Source organism: Alligator mississippiensis, chromosome 6, assembly GCF_030867095.1.
Source record: "Alligator mississippiensis isolate rAllMis1 chromosome 6, rAllMis1, whole genome shotgun sequence".
Taxonomy (NCBI): Eukaryota; Metazoa; Chordata; order Crocodylia; family Alligatoridae; genus Alligator; species Alligator mississippiensis.
In genome coordinates this window covers 40,739,918-40,761,947 of record NC_081829.1, presented here as the reverse complement: position 1 = coordinate 40,761,947, position 22,030 = coordinate 40,739,918, and the positions used below count along the sequence as shown (strand labels likewise).

The 22,030-nt window shown below is 42.8% G+C and overlaps 1 protein-coding gene across 1 annotated transcript in view; it reads left to right on the top strand.

Moving 5' to 3' along the window:
• The first annotated feature begins 21,181 nt into the window (after positions 1–21,181).
• Positions 21,182–22,030, top strand: part of OGDHL (oxoglutarate dehydrogenase L) — a 99,596-nt gene continuing 98,747 nt past the window's right edge. Inside the window, exon 1 of the mRNA XM_014601722.3 lies at positions 21,182–21,276. The gene's annotated coding sequence lies outside the window, so the exon portion shown is untranslated. The remainder of the gene's footprint in view (positions 21,277–22,030) is intronic.

Genomic DNA, 22,030 nt, shown 5'->3' with positions numbered 1-22,030 from the left:
ATTGGCTGCGGGGGGACCTTCCCCCCGGTTGCTGACTGGTCTCTGGGGGGGCATATGCCTCCCCTGACTAAGGTGGCACTAGTTGCCCATGGGTCTTGTAATGTAGACAAATCCTTTAACACCTTTCCTGAATGTTGCCCCATAGGCAAACCCATAATTACTTTTCAACATAAAACTGCACTTTAAACAGAAATTTTGGGCCATGGCTGGGATTAATTAATTTATTTGAATCATCACAATGTTCTGGCTGCTGAGAGATATTAAAATTGACTTTTAAGTCCCAAGTTTGACCAATGGCACAAGCAGCTTAAGTGTTCTAATTTTACTAATATCTCCATGTTCTCTGACAGATTTCAAGATTTAAATTTCCAAAATTAAGTGTTGAGAAAATTGCTGGGAATGGTTGAATTATGTAATTAAATAATATCATGAGTTTCCTTACTGTACTAGCAACTTATTTGATCTTAACCAAAGTGTCATTGAAATAAGGGTCATTGTATACATTTTATGACATTTTTTATAAAGGACAAGAACCCAACAAATTGTATTTTCAAATCCTGTGGTAATTCTATCTTCAAAATGCCTACATGTTAAGGTAATTATTCTGTTGAAGTTTTAAGTAATTATTTCCACCATTGCCTGAGGAATTTTTTGGAGGAACAGTATTAATAAGATGTCAGGAGTAAGAATTTCTTAACTTCATCTCTGTCATAAACCAGAATTTATATAAACAAAATGGCATTTTCATTCATAATTGCTTGACCTACTGCAGATCTGGGTCAGGAATGAGGAACTGTTTTATTCTATGTTGTACAGAAATGGAAAACGTGAAAGTTGATGCAATAAGGGTAAAATGTCTATTGCAAATTGTGCATTATTATCTCATTGATCAAAGGAGGCATCTACTTATAATTTTTCTTCTTACAAGATCTCAGCTATGGAGTTGTTGGCTACAAATGTCCAACTCAGGATCCTTAAAATTCTGGTTTATTAGGTGGATTGAAACACTGTAATGAAGTCAAATCATAAACCTTGGGGCTGGTCCCCACACGCACGCACGCACGCGCACGCACACAGAGTAGCGAGCTACAAGAGTCAGGTATACCTATCCCACAGGCGCTGGAGTCTGTCGTTGATGGCCAGTCAAGACTTCTTTCAGCGTGGTGTTAGCCTTCAGAAGGGGGTCACCAGCTGGTCCTTCTGGCTGGACAGGTCGGGTGCTGGTCAAGTTGGAGATCAAGAGGGCGCCGCTGAGGGTCACTTTTCACTGCTTTTTATCTGTCCTCGGCAAACTTTGGTGACTCCCCAGTTTTCAGGTTTGCCCAATCCAGGGGTCGTTGACCCTCATGGGACTTCCCCCTCGGTGGCTACTGGATGGCATCTGTCAGCCCCAGGGGTCGTCCACATGTACGTGCAGGTTTGGGAGTCCGTTGATGAATTTTGAATAGGGCTCTGGGAGCGGTAGATCTGGAGATATTCAGCCCAAAAGTTGGTCCCCGGTGTTGATTAACTCAGACCAGGGCTTTTAGCCCTCGAACGGTGAAGTTTAGAGAATTCCGGGTTGCTACATTGTCTCCTATTGATTTCTTCCCTTTGTTGATCTGTGGTTTCCCTAGGTGTTAATTGCCAGCTGCTACTGTGTTACTCATTCAATCACTGATTCAGTCGCTCTTTCAGGGGCCTGCCTGATACAGGAAAGAGGCAGTTTGATTCCTGCCCTTGTTAACATTGTTACAATGTATAACTTACTTCTGAAACTAAACACATTTAGTTAAAAGGTGAGGAGTATAAAATATAAGCTACAAGAGTAATGCCATGGCACACAAATAGATAAAAATACCAAAATACAAGGGGAGATACAAAATGCACACATACATACAAACTTTAAAACACAATTCCTTATCTTAAAGTGAAAGAAAAGAGGAAAGAAGAAAAGGTGGAAGAGGAAAAACATATCCAAGGCGGGGAGAGCAACTGCAGGCAAGAGGAAAAGGGGGCTTTCTGCTGCTGAGTTTAAAGCTCATAGTATGAGAGTGCTTATGGAAATTTCAGATCTCCATATTTTTGTGAGGGAGATTAGACAGAGGAACAGGGAAGAAGGATTGGGGTTTTCTTTCTCTATAAATGTCTGCTTCCAATTTACAGTGATGCTTTGGATAAATGATTGAATCTGTCTCCATCTGTTTCCCTATGTAGAAAATGGAGGTAATAATATTTTCACACTTGGTATCCCAAGTAGTTAAGCAAAAATATTGGCATCTTGTAAATTGTTTCCATCATTGCCTGAGGAATTGGCAATGGTGAGAATCTCTACAAGGAGATACTGGTGATGGAATCGGGAGTTTTTTTTCCGATGCAATTTTTTTTTACAAAATATAAACAAAATTTTGTTTCTTTGAGCACAGCAAAAATCAAACGGGATATAGCATCTTTGCTTATCGCTCCAATCCTCTTTCAGCCAGCACTAGAAAAAATTGCTTTTGACTTCTTTAGGGGTTATAGCAGTACACCTGTGGTTCTGCCACTTCTCTTTTTCCCTCTGTGGTGCTTTTGATACTTCTTTCCCACTGTCTTTCATACCTGAATATCCCAATTTTAAACAGTGCTCAGGAATGCCCCTCTGTCATGTTATTTGAAGTCCAAGGTGACCTTAGGTGTGTCTTTTTTCTGGCCAGTGATATGTGCCTGTGTTTTTGTTTGGAGACTGCTCTCATTTCAGAAGGGCAGGGTTTCCTCCCAAGAGTTTCAATCACGTTTCAACTAACCTGCAACAGTCATTGCCTGGCCCAGTGGAATGGTTGGCTTGGAAGCTTAATTTGTGAATTTGTAATGATGTTTTGAATCTTTAAAGAAAGGTACAACTAAAATAACATTATTACTCTTATATGGTAATAAATTAAGTAAATCCCCAGGTCTAACTCTCAGACCTGTGTTGTGTTTTGTGGGGTAAGAAGAGAGCTCCAGCCACTAATCTTCTCTGTTCACTGCTCTCTTAGAATGTCTAGTGTAGGGAAACAGGTTCTTTATTAATCCCATTCTCCCTGCAATTTGTGCTTACTAGGTTTCTCTAGCAAAGCACACTGGAAAAAATATCAATTCTGTTAGTTCAGAGGAGCAAGCAGCTCAGACTGGTTTCTTCCATGCAACTAGCAAGCTAAGCTGTGAAATGAGAGAGAGATGTTGCTAATTTGGGGTACATTTGCAAATACTCTGTATTGAAGAAGCCTTTCAGTAAGTTGCAAAAGCAGTAGTTTGTTGTGTTTTTAATGTAGCTGGAGCCAATGTGATAGGCTTACATGTGTCCTGAATTTCATAGAGAAGGACTGCCTTTTCTAAACTTCTTGAGGTAACCAAATGAGCATGGTTATCTTAGAAGTCATACAATTGTGCACTTCAAATACACCCCTCTTTTAGGGTTTATTTTTATATAAATTAGCCTGTCCCAGGGGAAGAGCCAAATGATGTACTCACAACCCACAATTAGCACAAAATGGTAAAGAATGAAAGACTTTTTTTTTTTCTTTTAAAACTGAGCAAGGAACTTTCTTAGAATTAGGGATGATACTGTTTTGCTTAAGCACTTCTCTCATTGCCCCCACTCTGTTTCATTGTACAGCTTATAGCTAGTATCTTTCCCAACCTCCTGACTTCCTTCTAGTGTTTTAAAGAAATCAGGCTGTTGTTTCGCTTCTTCTGTATTATGTAGTCTGAACTATTTCATGCCTTTTGGGGGATTAATTTTTCTCACAAAGTGGATGAGTTTTTTACAATGATGTCAGCAATATGCCGCTCAATAAAAGCACCAGTATCTTTGTGTGTGTGCATATGTAGGCAAGGATTTTGAGTGATATCTTGTATTGGATGAATTGTATAGGGATATAGACAAGCTTTCAGGTACCAAGTACCTTTACTCAGGTCCAAGAAAAAACTAGACATGGCTTGAGCTAAATAATAGATAGAACAAAGACCTGTGTAAATGTCCATATATAATTAAAAACATGATTAAAAAAACCTTTATCGTGTAGCTAACAGACAAGAGAAATGCAGTAGAAAGGATAACCTAGTAAGTGGAAGAGAAGAAGACCATTCAAGAACATCATTATCACCTGTGGAGTGCAGAGAGGTTAGTGAGAGATCAGGTAGATTATAATGAGCCATGAAGTCAATATCTGTGCTTAGTCTCTGCTTTTTAGTGTATAGAAAGCTTAAGAATTATTTTTTCCCAGATGCATCTTTTGAGGGTGTTTTGTGAATTTCCCTTGAGCATGAGGACTGGGAGGTCAGAAAGGTAGTGGGTGTTCTATGACAAGTGTTTTTCTACCTGGGTTTGTGTTTTTCCATCCCTTAGTTTTCTTCTTCCTTTTTCTGATGTGCTGGGTGAAATTAGTCTTGATGATTGAAGATTACTATAGCTCCTTCTTTGTCCACTAATTAGATTACTAATTTATTGTTGGATCTTAGAAACTGTATAACTGGTGTATGTGTGTATATGTTTCCTAGAGCCAAAGGAGTAGAAATGCATGTGCATGAAGAACTTGACAGTGGCAGTCAAGAGTTCATAGCATATACAAAGACACTTTCATGGACCCAGAGGGACAGCCTTCCATCTTCAGCTCCCTCTGTGCAAAAATGAAGTTTATTTCCTATCTATGGGGACTTTTTACCATCTTGTACCATCTACACTTTTCCCAGAGCCTGATGAAGGGACTTTGATCCCAGAAGCTTGCAGAAAAGGAGAGTTTTCTTGCCATTTTCCAGTTGGTCTAATAAAAGGTATCATTTTTGAACCAAGAGTTCTAGTTTTTTGTATAGCATGTACAAAGTGTTTTTTTCATGATTAGGTCAATATATTCAGTTCAAATAATGAACAAATGACCTGTGCACCTTTTAGTGCAGCTGTCTACCAAGCATAACTTGTTTTTGTGGTGCTTTATCTGCTTCCTTCCTTTCTGTTGCCTGTTGTCCCTACATGCTCATATATTTACCACTTTGGGGTAGGAACTATCATTTTATAACTGCATGTACAGGGCTCAGTGCAATGGGGACCTGCTCCAGTATCAGTAATAAGGCCTGTTTCATTCACATTCCCCACTTCATGCGGATTAAGACCCATTGACTGGGATGTGCCATTTCCCACTACTTTCAGCCCTGTATTAAAAAAAAAAACCCCATGAGTTTGTCCCCAGAATATCCTGAGATCAGATTAAAAATGATGACATTTAAGATATAAGACATTGGATGATGTCTTCCTATCTTGTCTTTGAGCCTTTGGGGCTCACCTTTTTAAATATTTTGTCTGCACACATTGGGTCTAGAAACTGCACTGGAAGATAGCCAATGTGGTCCTCATCTTTAAGAAAGGGAGGAGGGAGGACCCGGGCAACTATAGACCCGTCAGTCTTACCTGAATCCTGGGGAAACTCTTTGAGAAGATCATCAAGGATGACATCTGTGATGGGCCGGCATCGGGGATGATGCTCAAGGGCAACCAGCACGGTTTCATTAGGGGCAGGCATGTCAGACCAACCCGATTGCCTTTTACGATCAGGTCACAAAAGCATTGGATGCAGGTGTCGCCGTGGATGTAGTCTTTCTGGACTTCAGCAAGGTCTTTGACGCTGTCTCCCACCCCATCCTCATTAAAAAACTAGGCGACTGTGGCATCGATGCCTACACAGTCAGATGAATTGCTAATTGGCTGAAGGGTCGTACTCAGAGGGTGGTGGTGGACGGGTCATATTTGACCTGGGAGGAAGTGGGCAGCGAAGTCCCCCAGGGCTCGGTCCTTGGGCCCACACTGTTCAATTTCTTTATCAGCGATTTGGACGATGAGGTAAAAAGCAACTTGTTCAAATTTGCTGATGATACCAAGATTTGGGGTGAGGTGGGCATGCTGGTAGGGAAGGAAAGACTGCAGAAAGACCTGGATAGGCTGCAAGGCTGGGCTAACAAAAACAGGATGCATTTCAATACGGACAAGTGCAGGGTGCTGCACTTGGGCAGTAGTAACCAGCAGCACACTTATAATATGGGAAACTCCCTTCTTGAGAGCACAGAGGCAGAAAGGGATCTTGGAGTCATTATTGACTCCAAGATGAACATGGGCTGACAATGCGAGGTCACGGTCGGCAGGGCTAACTGGACCATATTGTGCATCCACAGGTGCATCTCAAGTAGGGCCAAGGAGGTGATCCTCCCGCTCTACGCGACACTGGTCAGGCCACAGCTGGAGTACTGCGTCCAGTTCTGGGCACCCCACTTCAAGAGGGATGTGGACAACATTGAGAGGCTCCAGAGGAGGGCCACCCGCATGATCCGGGGCAGCAGGGCAGACCCTACAGTGAGAGGCTACAGAACCTGAACCTGTTCAGCCTTCACAAGAGAAGGCTGAGGGGGGACCTTGTGACCATCTATAAACTCACTAGGGGGGACCAGAAGGGTTTGGGGGAGACCTTGTTTCCCCTAGCGCCCCCTGGGATAACAAGGAATAATGGCCACAAGCTGTTGGAGAGTAGGTTTAGATTAGACATCTGTAGGAACTACTTCACAGTTAGGGCAGCTAGGATCTGGAACCAACTTCCAAGGGAAGTGGTGCTGGCTCCTACCCTGGGGGACTTTAGGAAGTAGCTCGATGCCTACCTGGCTGGGGTCATTTGAGCCCAGTTTTCTTCCTGCCCAGGCAGGGGGTCGGACTTGAAGATCTATAAGGTCCCTTCCGACCCTACTTCTATGATTCTATGACACATGGTATCACTCCAGCCAGTCTACATACAGATGTTTGGAAAATACTGAACATTCTTGACCCTACTCAGTTGGCAGGTCATGAGTATCCGCTATTGCAGCCTTATGAAGAGGGGCTCTGGATCAGAGGTGAAAGGATTCCACACCCAGTTCTGGGAGCATGACCAGTCTGCATCTTAAATAAAATGAATCTGAGACTGATAGTTCATTCAATGTTATAAAGCCAGCAAGTATAACTGGCTCATTCTAATACTATTGGCAGCCTGCATGCTTTAGAGGCTTAGAGCTAAACCAACAGGGAGATGAGTTATGACACTCCTTCCAGACAAAGTGAACCTTTCGGGCCAGCGCTGAGATCACTGACTAGACAGAGCTGGAGAGTCTGAGCAATGAAGAGGCCATTATGTCAGAATACTGAGATATAAAGAGAAAGAGTTTATAACATTCTTTTAAAGAACAAAATTAACACTTCCATGAGCTCAGGACAAAACACATCCTTGGGTTTTTATTGGAAAAATTCTGATTTTTTTTGTTCACAGGTTTATGTTTGTAAGGCAAAGTCACTGTGTACATTGCAGGCTTTCTGAAGCAAATCCCCTGGCCAAAAAGTGGCTCAGAGATTCAGGCAAGACCAGGTTTCCTGGGAGCCTATGCCTGCCTGACACTGACTCACTACATCACCTTGGATAAGTCAGTTAACTCTTGGGTGTCTCAGCATCTCTACTCTCTACAAATGGAATCATGCCAAGATACCATTAAGAGGATGTCTTGAACTTTCAAAATGCTTTTAAGATAAGAACCATTAGATATCAACATGTATCTTATTCACAGAATCATAGAAAATTAGGTTTGGAAGGGACCTCAATCCAACCCTATGCCCCAACCCTCTGCTCAGAGCAGGACCATTCCCAGCTAGATCATTCCAGCCAGGGCTTTGGTGAGTCAGGCCTTAAAAACCTCCAGGGATGGAGATTCCACCACCTCTCTAGGTAACCCATTCCAGTGCTTCACCACCCTCCTAGTGAGAGTTTTTCCTAATATCCACCCTAAAATTCCCTTGCTGCAACTTGAGACTGTTGCTCCTTGCTCTGTCATCTGCCACCACTGAGAACAGTCCAGCTCCATCCTCTTTGGAACAACCCTTCAGGTAGTTAAAGGCTGCTATCAAATCCCCCCTCAGTCTTCTCTTCTGCAGACTAAATAAGCCTAGTTCCCTCAGTCTCACTTCATAAGTCATGTGCCCCAGCCCACAAACCATTTTCGTTGCCTTCTGCTGGGCTCTTTCCAACTTGTCCACATCCTTTCTATAACGGGGGGCCCAAAACTGGACACTGTACTCCAGATGTGGGATCACTAGTGCAGAATAGAAGGGAATAATCACTTTCCTCAGTCTGCTAGCAACGCTCCTCCTACTAATGCAGCTCAGTATGCCATTAGTCTTCCTGGCAACATGGGCATACTGTTGATTCATATCCAGCGTATTGTCCACTGTAACCCCCAGGTCCTTTTCTGTACAGCTGCTGCTTAACCAGTTGGTCCCAAGCCTGTAATCATTCTTCCCCACAACTTGGTGTCATTCATAAATTTGCTTAGGATGCAATCCATCCCATTTTTCAGATTGTTAATTAAGTTATCAAACAAAATTGGTCCCAGGACTGACCCCTGGGGCACTCCACTTAATACCAGCTGCCAACTAGACCTAGAGCCATTGATCACTACCCGTTGAGCCAGCTTTCTACCTACCTTACACTCCATTCATCCAACTCATACTTTCTTAGCTTGCTTGCAAGAATATTGTGGGAGACGGTATCAAAAGCCTTGCTAAAGTCCATGAATATCATGTCCACTGCTCTCCCCATATCCGTAGAGCCAGTCATCACATCATAGAAGGAAATCAGATTGGTCAGGCATGACTTGCCCTTGGTGAATCCATGCTGACTGTTCCTGATCACTTCCTTTTTGTCCAAGTGCTTAGAAATGGATATCTTGAGGACCTGCTCCATGATTTTTATGGGAACTGAGATAAGGCTGACTGGTCTGTAGTTCCCTAGACCCTCCTTCTTCCCTTTCTTAAAGATAGGCCCTTTTCCAATAGTCTGGGATCTTGCCCGATCGCTACAAGTTTTCAAAGATAATAGCCAGCGGCTTTGCAATTACACCAGCCAGGTCCTTCAGCACCCTTGGACACATCGCACTTAGCCCCATGGACTAGTACATGTCCAACTTTTCTAAATAGTTCCGAACCTGTTCTTTCACCACTGAGGGCTGCTTACCTTCTCCCCAAACTGTGCTGTCTGGTGCAGTAGTCTGGGAACTGACCTTGCCTGTGAAGACAGAGGTGAAAAAGGCAATGTGTACTTCTGCTTTTTCCTCATCACCTGTCACTAGTTTGCCCTCCCCCATTCAGTAAGGGACCCACACTTTCCCTGATCTTCCTTTCATTGCTAACATACTTGTAGAAACCCTTTCTGCTGCCCTTATTGTCCCTTGTTTTCTGCAACTGCAATTGCACATTGGCCTTCCTGATTTTATCCCTGCATGCCCAAGCAATATTCTTATACACCTCCTCTTCTTATATTCCTTGTCTGCTAGTTACAATTTGTAACATGCAGGAGCCTTTAAGAGATACTAAATCATTTGAAAATGCTAAGGCAAACCATCAGTTTAGAGATGCTGTTCTATATAACCCAACCATTTATGCACATGGCAGCCAGTAAGGCATTGGATTAACATTAATAAAGTTCAGAATCCAGAGACAGTTCATAAGATTACTTCTAAAAAAGCATAGTTTAATAATGACACTCTCACTTGGATTTTGAGAAAAGCAACCATAAATTTCTTCAGTGCATAAAGACATAGTTTTGTTCAAAAACTATGGGCTTATCAGTGGTTCAATTTGAATGGAGCTGCCAAGCTTTTACAACAGTGCTATAGATGTCAGTTAAGACTAACTTCCTGCTAAATGGTATGTAAGCTACCAGATTTATCAGGCTTTGAGGGGACAAGGATGCATGTGTAAACTAAAGGCAACAGGGAATTAGAACAACATAGAATGGACATTGTTTGAAACAAAAGCCCATCTCCCATTAGCAGCTATTAGAGGATCTTGCTGTCAGTCATAATAGAAAATTCCCAGGAGCTAACAGCAAGGTTTTAACTGCTTGATCTTCTGTTTCTGAAATGCATATGTGACTGGTTGATGGAGAGATTGTGAAGGTTAACAACTCTCTTGATTATATCTTAAGTCTCACCCTTTTGAAGCCCCCAGGTCATGATAATATAAGAATTTATTTTTCCATTAAAACAGTTTCTAAACCCAATGTGTTCCTGTAGATATGTAAGACAGGCTTGGATGCCATCCTGGTGTGGGATGTTGGTATATAGGCTGGTAATGTCCATGGTGGCTAGGAGTGTGTTGCTGGGAAGGTGGTCTATGTTTTTAAGTTTCTGTAGAAAGTCTGTAGTGTCTTGTACAAAACTTGCTCTGTGGGTGACAAGCGGTTTTAGGATTGATTCAACGAAACTTGACATATCTACAGGAACAAGATTACAACTCAGAATACAGGCCCAAAGATATTACTGACCTTATACACTTCATCCTCACACACAACAATTTCACTTTTAATAATCAACACTTCCCCCAGATAATGGGAACAGCTATGGGCACTAAAATGGCCCTACAGTATGCCAACCTTTTTATGAGCCACCTGGAAGAAGACTTCCTCAAGGAATGCACCATCAAACCCTTGCTATACTTAAGATACATCGATGACATCTTCATCATTTGGACTGAAAACCTACAATCTCTGACTGAGTTCCATCAGAAATTCAACAATCACCATCCCTCCATCCACCTCTCTTTAGAATACTCCAGCACCTACATCTCCTTTTTAGACACAATGATCAGTATCCAGAAGGGTAAAATACAGACCACAGTATACAAGAAACCCACAGACCAATATACATATCTGCACAGAACCAGGAATCACCCTAAACACACCAAAAAAGCTGTGATATACAGCCAAGCCCTCAGATACCACCGCATTTGTACTGAAGAGACCACCCGGGATTGCCACCTCACCAATCTTAAAAAGGCTTTCACCCAACAAGGACCTCGTCCAGAGAGATAGATTGCACGTTTGAAAGAGCCACCCGGATACTTCGTGAAGAACTGCTGCAGTACAGAAGAAAACCCCCCACAAATCGCACACTGCTGGTTATGACGTATCACCCCTCCCTTGAACCTGTACAGAAAATCCTCAAAAAATTGCAAGCCATATTAGAAAGAGACCCTATTCTTAAAAAGATCTTCCCAGAGCCACCCATCCTAGCCTTCAAACAAGCACTGAACCTCGCCAACCTCATCACCAAAACTTCCTCAAGCCCAGAACACACCAAAAGGATCCAGACTGTGCCAGGACAAGAAATGCAAAACCTGCCAACACATCTCTACCACCCCCACTATTACTGCACCCCACAACAGGGCCATCAGCATTCCTGCACCTTACAGCTGCACCTCCAGAAATGTAATATACCTCATCCAATGCACCAAATGCCCTGATGGAAAATACGTAGGAGAGACCAAACAACAAGTGTGCACTGGAATGAACGCACACCGGAAATCTATCAAAGACAGAAATACCCAATTACCAGTGGGGGCACATTTCTCACAGGAGGGCCACTCTCTCTCCATTCTCTCAGTCCTGATCCTCAAGGGAAACTTACACAACACTTCCCAGAAACGAGCCTATGAGCTCCATTTCATCAACTTCCTGGATACTAGAGATCATGGACTAAACATAGACATTGGATTTTTGATGCATTATAATCTGCCTGGCAGCTGACTCCCCAGCCCAGCCCAGCCCAGCCCAGCCCAGCCCAGCCCAGCCCAGCCCCTGGCTTCTATACTTTTCATTCCATCCAGGAAGAGCACACAGCAACTGCTGAAACTTGCTTAGCCTGATGAAGGGTTTTTGAACTCGAAAGCTTGCTTAATAACTCTTCTCCAGCCATTTGGGTTGGTCTAATAAAAGATATCAAATTCACCCAAGGAACCTTGTCTGCCTTTGTATATGCTATGAACTCTTGACTGCCACTGTCAAGTTCTTCATGCACATGCATTTCTACTCCTTTGGCTCTAGAAAACATATACACACATATACCAGTTATACAGTTTCTAAGATCCAACAATAAATTAGTAATCTAATTAGTGGACAAAGAAGGAGCTATAGTAATCTTCAATCATCAAGACTAATTTCACCCAGCACATCAGAAAAAGGAAGAAGAAAGCTAAGGGATGGAAAAACACAAACCCAGGTAGAAAAACACTATTCATAGAACACCCACTACCTTTCTGACCTCCCAGTCCTGATAAAGATGCATCTGGGAAAAAAATAATTCTTAAGCCTTATTACTGATACTGCTCCTTTAAAGAGCTGAAACTGCCAGGGGAAGAGCCCTGGCAGTGAGGTGGAAGCCCCAGCTGCTGGTTACCAAGGCAGCCAGAACAAGCTAAAGTTCCCCACGGCAGCGTAGGGACCTGAGCGCCAGAGAGGGCGCAGCATTTGGGGTGTACCAACCCGAGCGCCAGAGAGGGCGCAGCATTTGGGGGGCTGTGGAGAGCCCAAGCGCCCGTGAAGGCGCAATGCGAGACAGGGTTGCGGAGAGCCCAGGGAGGACCAGGGGGCTGAACTATAGCAAGGCCCAGACCGAACAACGTCAGTTCCATCTGCGAGGTTTGGGGCATGGTAAAGGGGTGGTTGGAGCCACACAAAGCCCATAAGGCTAGGGTGCCCCCAAAACACCCATTGTGACATCCATCCTGGAGTGGGACCCACCAGGGGTCCGGGGGTCTATAGGGTCCTAAGAATCAATCTCAACCATGTCCAAGAGGACTTAGAGGCAGCCTCCCTATCATTCATACCATCAAAGATGTGGCGGGCAAGAATTGAGGGTGCCCATTGGGCCAACTTGGCATGGTAAGGGGGCCTTGGGAGGATTACAGCCATCCTGCAGGACCCCATCCCGTGACACTATGATAAAGATATACTGTAAATCCAGGAGCACTGACACATCTGCATAAAATGCCTCCCCTTATACCAAGTGGTCTTTAGGTAAAGGTTAAGTGATTGCTTTGGGTATGGTTCTAAATGTCAAGATTGCAGAGCTTTCTCCTGACAGTCTCTGTCTTTCTCCTTCATATAATTGTATGTTGAGAAAACATGCTTCTCAGTTCTATAAAGATTTCCATGCATGAGGATCTGAAAGCTTTTTAAAAATGGGCCAAGCAGTACCAGCCAGATTTTACAGATGGGCAAAGATCACAAAGGAAATCACTAACAGTGTCAGTGAAGGGCCAAGGTCTCCTGACATCTATTCCAGTGCTGTCACTACCATGCCATCTCTTTCTAATGATACAATGAGCACAACATAGGAGAGTAAGACTTTTTGAAATGTGGGAACTTCTGTAACCAGCTCAGGCCTGAGCTGGATAGCACAGCACAATTTGCATGGAGAAGCTAAAGAGAGCACAACAGAAGATGTCTTATGAGAAAAGAAAGTGAAGAGTTTATCTGATAAGAGCTTCAGATCAACTGTTCACATTCTTTCTTTTTAAATCCCCAACATTATTTTTCTTGAAAACGGTCTCATGGAGTATTGCCTAGCAATTGATCAATGCATTAATGTGAAAATAAATGGTAAGCCTACCATGTTCCCTTTGATAATTTAACCTCTCATAATTTAACCTATTAAACCTTTCCTACTAACCTGATTAATAATATAATAGCAAAACCCAGCCACTAAACCCCGAAGAGAAGCATACACCCATCCTGACTGTGAATAAGAATCACCTGCCAATACTGTCAAATGTCTTTCAGCACTGTGGATGCAATGATCTCAAATGGCCACCATCAAGAAAATAAGAATTGATTGTTACTCTGTAAGTTGCTATAAAAGACCCCAACATCCAGTCAATCTGCTATTTTAATGGATTTGCTACCTAAGCACTGCCAGGCTTTCAAAGTTTCTTGAGACCCTGGATGTTTTACATTAACACTTTTGCTAAGGGTTTGCTGGTGGGGAGCCTGAGGAGGGGAGCAAGGTGAATGCAGGCGAAAAGTGTCAAAAAGAAGTTATAAAGTTTCTGCTGTACAATAGGTTTGAAGAGTGGCTTCAAAGGATTCCATTAAAATAGATATGGTGCCAGAACAAAAGTAAACAGAAAAGGCTATTTCATTATTTCAGAATAACCCAGTAGGAGCATTGCATCTGAGAGAACTTTAGCTTTGAGGCACAACATGGTGTTGATTAGTGCAAATAAACCTCTAAGAGAGGTACCGTTCTGCAATTACAATCAGACACTGTCACTGGGGCTTCAAAAGCTTCATTAGCAAAACCCCCTCCTGAAGTGAGCTATAAATCTCAAAAACCAAAAAGTATTACTGATGGAGAATGGACTTTTTGTACTATTACATGTACGCGATTGTTTTCTTTTAAATTAAAAAAACAAACTTAGGAAGATATTCTTGAGAAGTTTAAAAGAAGTCAAAATGGTCCATCCCTAACTTTTGAAGGAAATAAAAGGGAAATTTTGTGAATCTGTCATGATGCACTGAAGTTTTACTATCATTTAAAGAAAAGGGGAATATAAGAGAAAAAATCTAAATAAACACTTACATGCTTTTGTTAGGGTCTTCTGAATGTCAACTTCTCTTTTTTTGGTTCCCCAAAATACTTAATTATGTGGATAACTTTAATCATGAGTTAACCAATTCTACTGAAGTCAACAGTGATACTAATATTAATACAATTTCATGTATGACACTTGTGAAAAATATAATTTTTATTACACTGCTTTCACAGACCCCAGTGTAAAAGTGGCATACACTGGCGCACAGTTGCAGTTAGAGTACTATATCCATGAGACAAGATGATAGTTAGAGCAGTGTGTTCAGGAGGAGTTTCTTGCACCTACTTTTCAGTCACCAAATGTATATTTATAAGTATCTCAACCTCTATGACAGTCCCTTCAGTGCATGTCCATTAGATGGATAGTTCCACAGGTGCACCTGACCCTCTCTTGTTCCAAAAGGTTTTACATTTGTTCAAATAGAATTCTCTAGCTCCAGGCTAACTAAGGTACATCCCATGGTCCAGATCTGGCCCATGGAGCCAGGTCATACAGCCTGCAGGGCTTCCCATAGGTACCAAAATTTGCAGCATGGCAAATAAACACTGCCATCACTTATCACCACCAAATTTCTAGACTGAAGAGTCCTGCAAGATAGATCCAGAGGGAAGAACCACATTATCTGGTCCACAGGGCTACCTGTGGGGCTGGATGTATGGCAGTAGGAAGAGCAGCAGCTGTTGGTTCTAGGAGCCACAGCAGTTAACACTGCCATCAAATTCCAGCCCTACAGGCTAGATGACATGGCTCCATGCTCTGGATCCAGCATGTGATCTGGCCCTTTGCCACTCATCTGATCTGTGGAGATGGAGAAGTTGGGCACCACTGTTCTATTTAATTGAGTACCTTTTCTAAGCAGTCATTCAAGCTAAAATTGTTACTGTTCTTGTAGTCCTAGTGAGCTAAGCCACTAGAGCAGACTTGAATATGCAAATAGGTGGAATAAATATGCATAAGTGACTGTCATATATGGATATGTCCTGGATTTTCTACTCTAAATGGCCCATATGACCAGACACAGGACTTCTATATAGCATGGCTCTGCATAGTAAGTACACTTGGAGCATAGTTACTTGATAAATAACCTGTTTGCTGTAATCCACAATGGTGCAAGCTTTCAGATTTGTGACCTTGGTTTTCCAATAAAATATAATGTACTTGCAATGGTGATATTTTCAGATGGAATAATATAGTCTAAACATTGAGAATAAAGAACAATTGCAAAGCTTCTTTCTGCTTGATGGCAGGACAAAGAGACCTTGAACATCTGTGTAAGTCTATCTACATGTATTAGTCTTATTATTGGTTGAATAATGACTGCTTGCTTAAGAAGCATGGATCTGATACCTCATCATTACTGAATACCACACAGAAAGTAGTAAAATATCCGGACTGATTTCTACTGACCCATTTCCATGTAGGTATATTTCTTTAATTAGCTCAGCTAATAGAGACAGTTAAAAGAATATTCTGCTTTTGTGTCCTGGCTGGGAGAAACATGATAAATCATAAAACTTAGAAAGCCAAAGCAAACCAAAGAACTTTGGCAAAATTCTTGGTTTACTGAAATCAAAGGGAGTTTTGTGTTGACGTGAATGGCATCATGATTTCCCACACTGACATTACTGTAGTGAGAAATGCCAGATGAACTTGACTGTGTATTTCAAATGATTGGCTCTTAAAAATGACTTCACTTTAAGAACATTCACATTTACTGTAGTTTAGAAGAGGATATGTTCCCTATACACTGGAAACACAGTAGGGGCCATACTAGTTAAAGCATCCATTTGAAAGAGTAGATTCTGTTAATTAAGACATAGGTTGTTCTGATAGTTGGTACACATAATTTTACAGGCTATACTAAGATGAATAAGAAACAGAACATTGCTAGCCTGGTCCCATACAGATTGGATATAGAACTACATCAGCTCTATCAGGAAACAAATTATTACTTAAATATAGGTATGTCTATTAAAATAAAAACAGCAAAACCAGAAACGTTATGAATGAGAATGGTTTGAAATTGCCTGTTCTCAAAAAGTACCTGCTGGTTACTGCCAAATGTAATTTGGTTCCTTCTAAAAGAATGGTGTGAACTCCACGGTGACAAATATATATTCAATTATGTTCCTATCCTAACGGACATAAACCTGGTTCTAACAATCCAGGACTTTTCCCTTTGAACAGTGTTGGATGTTGCAGCAACAGACTGTGATGGTTTCTGTGATATAAGAGAAATCTCAACTTTTACAGGTTAGGATTTGTTTGGGTTTAGATGAGAGTTGGCAGTTAGCATCCTATGGCTGAGGAATGTGGGACTGCATGAGGATTTGAGGTACCTATGTGGGTATGTGGATGTCCAGACTTCCATGTTTGTTAAGGCCTATGTGGCAAGAAACAATAGCAAGCGTGGGCTCTCCCCTTCAGTTTTCTCAGACAACTTGAACTTCTAACTGCAAGTTGTCTGGGAGGGTGGCAGACAACGAGGAGAAAAGTTGGGCCTAGGGAACTGACACAATTCCCAATTCATAGGAGGGGAGTGCCACAGGATCTTTAATATCTGACCAAAAAGGTCTTTGGTTGTTATTTTAAATATCCATCCAGAGTAAACATTCTGAAATTCAAATAAACTACCTGCGAAGAATCAAGATTTGAATCAGTCTCACTAGCATTGGAACCTGTCTTTTTCTAGGGGGTTCAGATAATTCAGACAAAGTGTACATATCTGACCCAGCTTAATTTGTATGGCTATTTGAGGAATTTACAAATTTTCTCTTATTACTGCTGTAACATACTTTGAAATTTCTATCAGAAGATATGTATTGCTTTACATGTGAACAATGACTCTACTTTCTACATTCAAGTTTAGATTATATTCTTGATAAAATGACATTCAGTAAACAAATTGGGAGAAAAAAGAATTAAAATGGAGTTTCTATGCTGGACTCTAGAAAATCCCTATTAAATTATTAATAGTAGAATTAAGAATATTAATGCAATGAAATGTCTCAAAAATATATCCATTTTAAGGAAGGAAGTTATTAATGAGCTTGTCCTTCCACAAAGAATCTGTACCCAGACCCCTCCCGACTCCCCAGCCTCCCCAAAGCGACTACTCTTTGAAGATTCAAACATACTGAGAAATCATGCTGTGTTAAATAGAGACTTGTGTGAAGCAATTAACTATTGGAAAAGCAACAGTAAGGCAAATAGGTGGAGATCTGGCAAGCAGAACTGATGTATAAGAGAGCAAATAAGGATAGTCATGAGGAATTATAGTAACTTGTTTCCTACTCAGAACAACTGTGCGCCATACATTTTGAGTCTCTTATCAAAGAACCACTTAATTGCTGTGATTTATTGCAAAAGTTCCAGCTATCAAGAATTTAGGGCTAATTTGGTTCAAGCATAGGACTGAACTGGATCATAAGAAGAAAAGAAAGGGATACGTATTCCTTAGGAAACATGTCAAGTTATAACTAGAATATGTATGTGTCTTTGTTTGAAGATCAATTATTCCTGTTTATACAAACACACACACACACATATGTATTTATATATTCATACATTATATATTTTAACACACATATTTCCATTGTTATATATACTATGTGCTAGAGAGAGATAATATATGCAGTATTATTATACACACACACACACACACACACACACACACACACAGGACTTATTGGCCTTAAGACGAATAAAACACTTGGGGTGAAAATATTCCTCTTCCATCCTACCCATCAGGTCATTTACATTACTTGCTAAAAATGACTCTGCTAGCTGTAATATGCTGCTAATTTTCTTTAATGGTACTGGGCAAAGATAATTTAGGCTCTAACACCATTTACCTCTGTATGGGGTTGAAATTGTGGGTGAGTGCTTAAAATTAGCTAGACATACAAAAAACTAGAACTCTTGGTTCCAAAATGATACCTTGTATTAGATCAACTGGAAAATGGCAAGGAAATTGTCCTTTTCTCCAAGCTTTTGGGATCAATGTCTCTTTGTCAGGCTCTGGGAAAAATGTAAATGGTACAAGATGGTAAAAAGTCCCCATAGGTAGGAAATAAACTTCATTTTTGCACAGAGGGAGCTAAAGATGGAAGTCTGTCCCACTGGGTCCATGAGTGTCTTTGTGAGCTGTGTTGAGTAGCTCTTTGATGTGTTGATCAGGTAGAATTCCTTTCCTGGAGGTGTCAGATGGCAGGCAGGGAGGGAAAAAAAAAACTTCCTTGTTGTTCTGCAATGAAATTTAAAATCCAAAATCGGCTAAAATTCGGCATCTTCCATGTTTCAGGGGTGTACTTGGTAGCCGTGTTGGTCTGAGACAAAAAGACATACAAAAAGCTTGCAGAAAAGGACAATTTTCTTGCCATTTTCCAGTTGGTCTAATAAATGGCATCATTTTGGAACCAAGAGTTCTAGTTTTTTGTATGTCTTTTTGTCTCAGACCAACACGGCTACCAGGTACACTCCTGAAAATTAGTTAGACCACTTTTGAATATGGCTACCCAGCTTTTGACACCTGGAATTTGGTGTGGTTTCATTGTGCACCTGGTGCCTTCATTTAAGTTACTGGAAGTTTTATGTAGACTGTTTTATCTCCCATAAACCAAAGGGAGATAGATAAGTGAATGAATAAGGCTGTAAGGAGTTGAATAGATTTGAGAGTCAAAATAGTTTACAGGAGTTCTCAGAGAACCAGAGGTCAGTATTAACACAGACACCCAGAAGACCAGTTTGGTGGACTCATGAGACAAGATAAAAGATAAAGGAAAAGAAGTGACAGCAAGGAAACCTTCAAGAGGGAATAGGTGTAGGAAATGAAAGACATTAATGCCTACAAGGAGAGCTATGTAAAAGTGACAGGGAAGCCAGTAGTTACACCTTGTACCTAAAGATCGTGGGAGACTTAAGCAAAATGAAACAATTAAATTTGAAGGCCTGCTTGTGGATCACTCATCTGGTGCCTAATTGTTTTTGTGGCTCTGTCCCTTAGATACTAAGAGGATGAATATATTTATCTGAGTCTACGTAATAGATTCACCACCATGGAATCCAAGCAGCTACTATACATATATGTTATTTCTGAAGTAACTGAGAGTTCTGCAAGGCCTTGACCTCACTACAATTTCTAATTGAGTTTATAATCAGTTAGTTTGACATGATTGGCTCTAAAGATGGTTTGTGTCTCCTTGCAATAAGATTAAACCTTAGTAACTATGGCACCAAAAATGTTTCTCTGATGGCCAGTAGGTTAGATTAGCACACAACTGTCTTCAGCTGAATCTTTGTTTTGCAATGATATTTCCTACCCCATTTACAGGGTCCTCCTCCTTCCTGGCTGTGAGACAGAACATCCTAGAGTACAATTCTTCATGTGCTGCTCTGAGTACACTTAATCTGGGCAATATCCCCAAATGTAAAGATCATTTTATAACAGCAAGTTAGGCAATATCAACCAAGTAAAATTTGACAGTTGCTGGAAGGCTACTCAGATTCTTGGTAGAAAACAGGTAAGATGATCATGATAATTTTTTTCTTAGAAAAAAATATGATCCTTATAACAACATATTCTTATTATAAAATATTTAGCTAAATCAGAGTGACTATCAATCAGTAAGATAACCATGGGTTATCATAGATTCAAACCTTAGATTTGAATCTAAGGTTCATTATTATATAAACACTTGAGACCTGCCAGTGTTCCTTCCCATCTAAGATTTTGCTTAGTCTTGTAGCCAAGTTGATTCTGATTTAAGTCATTTCTGTTACTTACTTTTTGCCTGGAATAAATTATGGCTCCCTCACTCTCCTCCTCCCTTTCTAGTTCAAGTACAGTTTTTCCATTTTCCTTTCTTCTTCTGTTCCTAGAAAATTATGAAACATATTGACATTTATGCTGTGGTGTCAATCATTAACTGAAGTAGCAATTTTGGTAGACTGTGTAGATGACTGATCTGGGTTGTATGTTATGTTGTAGTTTGATTTGGGACAGCAGAAATAATGCTTAATTTTTATATATAAATCAAGGCAAGTACCTAAAGCATAAAGAAACAAGGGAGAAGGATGTGCTCACCAGAAAATGAAAACTGCTAGAAGGAAAATTAAAATCCTGATGCCATGCTAGCTTATTCACATAGCATGAGGATAAGTGCCTGTTTATATTCAATTATTAAAATGGATCTTGTAATTTGGTGAAGGTCTAGGAGGGTTTCCTCTCTGTCTTTCCTCCTCCTTTCCTTTCTTTGTTGTACTGTGTTGGGCTGCTTGGGGATGCCAGCGGCAGGGGCAGGGTCGGGCGCTGCGGGACGGGGCCTGGGGGTGCTCCAAGATAGTTCTTGTGGACGGGCTGCTTGGGGTCTCTCGCCTGGGCCTGCGGGTGCCACCGAGCTAGGGGCAGGGGAGGGCTAGAGAACGGGCAAAGTTTCGGGCTGTCTTTCTGGCGGCGGCTTGTCGGTCTCCTGAACTATGGCTCGGGCACAGGGAGCTAGGCCAGTCCAGACCAGCGGGCTGGACCCTGGCGCCCCGCAGCTGGGCTTGGCAGCAGGGGCAGCGGCACGCGGGTGCCTGCCTGGCCTCCGGGAAGGGTCTTCGGCTCCTGGGTCCGGCAGCGGGACCGCCCCTGGGAGCACCAGCAGAGAGGGTGGGGCGCGGGCACCCCGCTGGACGCTGGCGCATGCGTGCGGGGGCCCGCGGGGAGGAGCCTGCTCCTGACCCAGCTCCAGCACCGCGGCAGGGACAGCGCCCTCCGCTCGCGCCAAGGGGCCCCACCTCGCCCCGCCCCGCCCCGCCCGACCTCCTCGTGCCGCGCGCAGCTGCTGCGCCACGTGACTAAGGTACCGGGGCCCGGCCCCTTTCTCGCACCCCGCTCCGCCCGCCGTGTCCCCCGGGCCCGGCGCGGAGTGAGGCGGCGGCGGCGGCCGTTGGCGGCGCGTCAGGGCTGGCCGGGGCCTGGCGTGGAGGCGAGCGCTGATGCTGCTCAGGGGCCGCCGCCCTCACGGCGGGGGGCGCGGGGAGGGGGGCTGTCTTCAGCCAGGTGCGGGGGAGCCGCGAGGGCCGGCCCGGCCCGGGTCGGTCCTGCTTCGCGCTCGCCGAGCCCGGCCAGTCGTGCTCTGCCCCAGGCCGCGGGGTGCCGGCGGCAGCGGGTGCTCCCGGGCTGGAGCGGGGCCCGCAGCGCCCGAGGGAGTTGCTTGACTTAATGGCTCCGGCTCTTCACGGCGGAGGCGTTAACCGGCCTGTCCCTCATGCTCCATTAATCAAGCGGCCTTTCCTGGGGAGGCCTCCTGGCTGCCACCTGCCCCGGTCCAGCTCCGGGGAAGCGGGAAGGGGGAGGGTGAAGCAGCTGAAGACAAGGCTCGGTCTGTGCGAGGCAGCCACCAGCTTGGGAAATTTTCTTTCCTTCCTTCTATCTGATAACAAGTGTGGGTTATATCCCAGACTGTGGCATCTGGATGGAAAACTGGGACTTCTAGAAGAAAGACTGAATATGGGGTTGTGGTAGTTCACAACCTTAAAGCCTTCCCACAGGCAATGTGTGTTGGCTACATCCAAGGCAGGCAAGTGCCAGGCCTCCTACCCGGCCAAAGCCAG